General features: G+C 45.1%; 1 non-coding gene across 1 annotated transcript; it reads left to right on the top strand.

Annotated features, from left to right (window-relative positions):
* Positions 1-6,509: 6,509 nt before the first annotated feature.
* LOC117130852 lies at positions 6,510-6,665 on the top strand. The gene has a single exon (XR_004454121.1). It is a non-coding gene; the product is annotated as a 5.8S ribosomal RNA (ribosomal RNA).
* Positions 6,666-6,869: the final 204 nt, after the last annotated feature.

Below are 6,869 nucleotides of genomic sequence, written 5' to 3' on the forward strand. Positions count from 1 at the left end.
TCTAAACACAACGTTAGGTTTAGGTACAGGTTGAAAAGCCTTAGGCCGCGATCTAACGGAAACGTTAACTCATAGTACGGGTTGCAAAGCCTTAAGCCATGATTTAGCGGGATGTGTTAGTGGATGAACTGGTCGATGTTGCGGATTAAGTTCTGTGACTTTGACAGGATTGTCCCTAGCCCGTCATGTAGCGCTTCTGGACCATGGTGTTGGGTTGGACGGTCAGTCATGTTCTTGTTTGATATTTGGCTGGCCGGTTGGCCTTTCATCTCCAACCCTTGGTGTGGGTCATCTGTCGGTTATGTTCTTGTTTGATTGTTGGCCGATGGGTCGACCAATGCATAGGATGGTTCGGGGGTGTTACATAGGTGGTATCAGAGCATGGTTTCGTCCATGCTTCCAGAACCTGCGTTTTTAATCGATTTTCAATATTTTATCGTGTCAGAAAGGATTTGAAAGGCATTTAGAGTATTCCGGTCACGTCCAGCCATTCTGGGTAAGAAATTTAGGATTTACCTTTTCATTGGTTGTAGATGAATAATCGGGGTGCAAGTCAATGTAGGCAGTGGGGATGGTCGTCAAGAGATGGTCAAGCATTTGGGGATTCAGAACAAGGGTTTTCTACTAGGGGCAGAATGGACCACCGATATATGAGTCAACGTTATGGAAATCTGTTTTCAACAAGTCGGGGACATAGTCAATCACCGTTGCCAGCGAGTTCATATTCTAATGAACAACCAAGACGAAGAGGAAATAAAGAGGCTGAAATTCCACCAGGAGGACTAGTAGATTTATTTACTCAAATTCTGCGACATGTTTCAAGGAACGCCCAACCTAAGGAATCCTTAAACATGGAGTGTCTGAAGATCTTGAAGACGATGAAGGGTTTCGAAACATATAAGTTCAAAGGAGGAATCAACATGTTTGAGGCAGAAGAGTGGATGCACATGATGGAGATAAACTTTGAAGGAATGATATGTCCAGACAAATACAAGAAGAGAGTGGCAGTTTACTATCTACAAGGAGATGCGCGTAACTGGTGGGAAAGCGTGGAACATCAACATGGAAATCATATTACATCTTGGGATGTATTTCAAAAGGAGTTCAGAAGGAAGTACTTCCCACCCGAGGCAAGACATCGATTGGAGAGGCAGTTCATCAATCTTACCCAAGGGGATAGGACAGTACGGGAGTATGAAGCGGATTTTACAAGTCTTCATTGCTATGTATTTAACGGCCAGGAGGACGAAGCAACAATGATCCGAAACTTCATGTATGGATTGCGATCTGAACTAGGTAGCAGACTCGCGGCAGGCAACTATGGAAATCTCACAGACTTAGTCAAGAGGGCCGTAAATGTGGAAGTTGCGGTAACAGCAGAAGCCAAGTATGAATAAAAAATTAAAGGCGGTAGTGGCCAGAAGGGAAAAAATATAGTTCAGTTCAAGGATTCCAGTCAGCAAGGCCTATCCAGGAAAAGAAGCCATGACTCAAAATCTTGGAATGGAAACCAAGGATGTTTTTAGTGTGGAGAGGTTGGTCACATTGCTCGACACTGCATGGCAGAGCAAGCTTCATTAGCCGAAGAACATTTCCCCACTTGCCCTACTGGAAGACAGACCCCCGAGAAAGAGAATAAATAGGATCTAGATCTTTAAGAAAAACCTTAACCTTCAGCCCTACAAGGTAAGTAGGGGTTTTAACTTCCTTGTTTGAGTGTTTATTTGCCTGATTGGTTGTGATGTGTTGGGAAAATATTGGTTTTTAATAGCCGTTCTGTGCTATTGCACGAGAACTTGTGGTTTGTGTTCTTGTTGTGTGTAGGAATGTTGTGGCAGGTAATGACCACCGAAGACCAAACCCTTGAAGATTGATAATCCGATCAGTAGTATTATGATTGTTGGATCTTCTGAGCAGATCTATCGATGTCATGGTATGATTTGACGGCTATGTTGGGTACATGTTTGGTTCTGCGGAGATATCTATCGAAAGGACATGATAGATATAGAAGATTTGATCATCACAAGAAATCAAGTTGAAGAAGTGACTAAGTACGAGTATGGTATCTATCGAGAGGACAAGATAGTATTATACCGAATGAGTGTTCCAGCAGAGTAGAGGCAAGAGGACGACTCAGTGATCATTCCAATGAAGAGTTATGAAGACGATTGTGGAGACCTTGAGGAGGACACTCAAGGAATCGTTGTGGACAGCGTAAAGATATATGGAGACGAGTTGAGAATGTCGTGAAGATGAGCGATTGCCCAACTAAGAATTTGAGAACGAATTCTATTAAGGGGGGGGGGGGGAGAATGTGATAACCCGCCCTTCGAGATAAGAATGGTCGAGATAGAAGATTGGTCGAGATAGAAGATTGGTCGAACATCAACTTGGTGGTCGAATCGCGGGCGACAAAGATCGATCGGGAAATTTTGAAGAATGAGGTGGTCGAAGAATTGATCGTGAGTTAACTATGAGTCGAATAAGTTGCTCGACCATAGTTAGAAGATGTCTCAGATTGATCAGACGGAGGTTTTAGAAGCATCAAATTTTTGAAGCACGACGGTTTTAGAAGCTCGACGTTTTTTAAACCCGACGTTTCTTAATCCACAAAACTTCGAATCAGCGGAATATTAATTCAGAGACATCATAATTTAGAAGCAGGACAGGACTTAAGCATGACAGGAAGCAAGCACGACGGGAACGAAGCAAGACGGAAAAACCCGAAGTTACCAAAAACCCTAATTTTGGTATTGTGGAATTCTTCGAGGAAGCCGGAGGCTCGGGAAATATTACCATCAAGGTTATAATTGAGTCTGGAGGTTATTAAAAATATTCCGAACATCAGAACGGGAGCAGAAAATATTTGGGATTAATCACGGGCCGAAAATATGCCGGACGGGTCAAAATCGCGTAAATCGACCGAGAAGCTCGAGGTGTCTCAATGCATGTCATCAGGACGTGGTGTCAACCATCTGATAAGCTGTCTGTCTACACAAGCACGAGGTGTCGGCACGCATGAAAGCAGCACATGCGGACTGACAGACAGAAGCACGAGATGTCGCCATATCTGCAACCGTAGCATGCTGATCGACATGTGTGCACCGTGTGTTGCCGTGCATGTGATCCAGACATGCTGATGAACATCTGGTCGTCCAGGCAGGATGTGAGGTGTCACTTTGCATGAACCCTGGCCATGCTGGAAGACATGTGGACCATGAGGTGCCGCCGCGCATGCAACCGGAAACATGCGAGCCGACACACGGGCTGCCACCAACCTGAAGGTGATTGGCTGCTGTCTTCTATAAATAGGCACGCCCACCTTCACGTTTCAACACATCCAGACCACTTCAGATCAGTTTAAAAACGTGAGAGAAAGTAGAGAGAGAAAGCAAGAGGTTTCGATAGTTTTCGAGATCAGTTACTACACCAGTTTTGGATCGACACCTATAGAAGTTTCTGTTTGAGTTGAGAGTTGTTCAAGAGAGGCCATTCAAGGTTAGGCACCTCATTGAGGTCATTTGGGATAGGAGGCTACTTGAGGAGTTATAGAAAGGTTTTTGGTCGAGGATTCGGGCAAGGGTCAAAGCCACAACGAACCAAACACAGTGAGTCACGGCAATTGATTGCTGACTTGTTTCCATGCAGGTTCCTGTTACTTGGAAATTGGATCATGGCAGGAGGCCGGGTCTAACTGAGTAAAAGTTTGATTAGTTAATAGTCGAGGTTTAGTTGATTGTGTTGATTGCATGCTTAGTTATTGTTTGGGAATCGTAGTAGCATGCTAATGGTTAGGTTGCTTGGTTAGTTAGCGAATGCTAACCTTAGATAATATCGCTAGGTTATGGTTAGATAGGTATTCTGGAATCTATCTTTGGTTGATTGCATGCTTGGATGATTATTGCTATTGTGTTATTATCTGTTTGCATGCAGGGATTGTGATGATGTTATTGGTTACTACTATGGAATTAAGGTCATACAGACCAAATTTCTAGTACATATTGTTATGGTTGAGTTAGTAGAATCTCAGGATCTAGGCCATATAGGCTGAGTTCCTAGTTAGTGTTGTACTTAGCGTCCTAGGCCATATAGGCCGGATTGCTGGTACTAGTGTTTAGTATTGAGCTTTGCCGATAGCTTGCCTGATCAGCAATGCTAGGCTTGTGTTTAGGGTGTTACGCGGCAAGGAAGGTTACGTAAGCATGTCCCTACGCGGCTTGGCAGAGAGGTTGCATAAAGCATGCTCTGTACGGGGAGGTTGCTAGAAAGCATGCTCCGTCATGTGGTATCCTGGTGGGTGCTTCATGTTAGTTTGCGGCAAGGAAGGTTGCTAGAGTATGTCCCTACGCGGCTGGGCAGAGAGGTTGCATAAAGCATGCTCTGTTCGGAGAGGTTGCTAGAAAGCATGCTCCGTCATGTGATACCTTATCGGGGTTACATGTCAGTTATGTTGGATGTTCTAACCCGTGTGCCTTTGTGGCTGCAAGTTAGGTGTTCCATGGTTGTGTATGTGATGAAAAAGCTCGAGTGAGGATGTGTAGTTAAGGTGTAGAGAGTCTTAGCATATATTATATTATTATGCTAATGGTGGATTATATTCCTCTGCTTATCATATTTATATTTATGTTCTTGTTGAGTCATTCGGGTTTCCACGGGGGAAGTCTCGAGTGATGATTATTATTGTTGTGATATTGTTAGGTGAACTCCTCGTCTTAGATTGTTTGGGGTTGGGATGGCGAGGGGTTGTATTTGTTAGTTGGGGCCCTGGCTCACTGAGTGACATTAGGTAACTCATTAAAATCACCTATTGTTGCAGGAAACCTTAGTGGGAGACCGGGTAGCATGGAAGCTGGACGTTAGGAGCAGCGGAAGTATATTTGCCTTTCCTTTTGTAAAACGGTATAAAGTCTTTGACTCGATATTGGCACTAGGCCTGGATCCATCTGTAATATTTTACTTGTAACGAATCTTTATTATATTTAATGAAAGTGATGTTTTATATTCGTTACAATGGTTCTCTGATAAATAGACTTGTCCGGTCTAAACACAACGTTTGGTTTAGGTATGAGTTGAAAAGCCTTAGGCCGTGATCTAACGGAAACGTTACCTCATAGTACGGGTTGCAAAGCCTTAAGCCATGATTTAGCGGGACGTGTTAGTGGATGAACTGGTCGATGTTGCGGATTAAGTTCTGTGACTTTGACTGGATTGTCCCTAGCCCGTCATGTAGCGCTTCCGGACCATGGTGTTGGGTTGGACGGTCAGTCATGTTCTTGTTTGATTGTTGGCCGATGGGTCGACCTATGCCTAGGACGGTTCGGGGGTGTTACAGTCGGGGGCATTCGTATTTCATAGTCAGAGGTGAAATTATTGGATTTATGTAAGACGAACAACTGCGAAAGCATTTTCCAAGGATGTTTTCATTAACCAAGAATGAAAGTTGGGGGTTCGAAGACGATCAGATACCGTTCTAGTCTCAACCATAAACGATGCCGACCAGGGATCAGCGGATGTTGCTTTTAGGACTCCGTTGTCACCTTAAGAGAAATCAAAGTTTTTGGGTTCCGGGGGGAGTATGGTCGCAAGGCTGAAACTTAAAGGAATTGACAGAAGGGCACCACCAGGAGTGGATCTTGCGGCTTAATTTGACTCAACACGGGGAAACTTACCAGGTCCAGACATAGTAAGGATTGACAGACTGAGAGCTCTTTCTTGATTCTATGGGTGGTGGTGCATGGCCCTTCTTAGTTGGTGGAGCGATTTGTCTGGTTAATTCCGTTAATGAACGAGACCTCAGCCTGCTAACAAGAAACGTGGAGGCATCCCTTCACCGCTGGCTTTTTAGAGGCCAAGGAAGTTTGAGGCAATAACAGGCCTGTCATGCCCTTAGATGTTCTGGGCCGCATGCGCGCTACACTGATGTATTCAACAAGTTCACACCTTGGCCGACAGGGCCGGGTAATCTTTGAAATTTCATCGTGATGGGGATAGATCATTGCAATTGTTGGTCTTCAACGAGGAATTCCTAGTAAGCGCGAGTCATCAGCTTGTGTTGACTACGTCCCTGCCCTTTGTACACACCGCCCGTCGCTCCTACCAATTGAATGATCCGGTGAAGTGTTTGGATCACGGCTACATGGGTGGTTCGCCGTCTGCGACGTCGCGAGAAGTCCACTAAACCTTATCAGTTAGAGGAAGGAGAAGTCGTAACAAGGTTTCCGTAGGTGAACCTGCGGAAGGATCATTGTCGTACCCTGGAAACAGAAAGACCTGAGAACGATGAAACATCACTCTCGGTAGGCCAGTTTCTTACTGTGCTTACCGATTCCGTTGTTATGCGTTCATCCATGCCCAAGACATCAGTTTTGGTTGGATAGTACGCATAACTTCCATATATCACCAAACCCCAGCACGAAAAGTGTCAAGGAAAATGCAAGTAAACAGCCTGCTTTCGCTATCCCGGAGACTGTGTTTGTTCAGAAGCAGTGCTGCAATGTAAACTATAAAACGACTCTCGGCAACGGATATCTCGGCTCTTGCATCGATAAAGAACGTAGCAAAATGCGATACTTGGTGGGAATTGCAGAATCCCGTGAACCATCGAGTCTTTGAACGCAAGTTGCGCCCCAAGCCTTCTGGCCAAGGGCACGTCTGCCTAGTTGTCACAAATCGTCGTCCTCCCATCCTCTCAAGGATATGGAACGGAAGCTGACCGCCTGTAACACCCCCGAACCGTCCTAAGCATAGGTCGACCCACCGGCCAACAATCAAACAAGAACATGACCGACGGACGACCCACACCAAGGGTTGGAGATGAAAGGCCAACCGGCCAGCCAACAATCAAACAAGAACATGACTGACCGTCCAAC

This window comes from Brassica rapa, unplaced genomic scaffold (assembly GCF_000309985.2).
Source record: "Brassica rapa cultivar Chiifu-401-42 unplaced genomic scaffold, CAAS_Brap_v3.01 Scaffold0720, whole genome shotgun sequence".
NCBI classification, from domain to species: domain Eukaryota; kingdom Viridiplantae; phylum Streptophyta; class Magnoliopsida; order Brassicales; family Brassicaceae; genus Brassica; species Brassica rapa.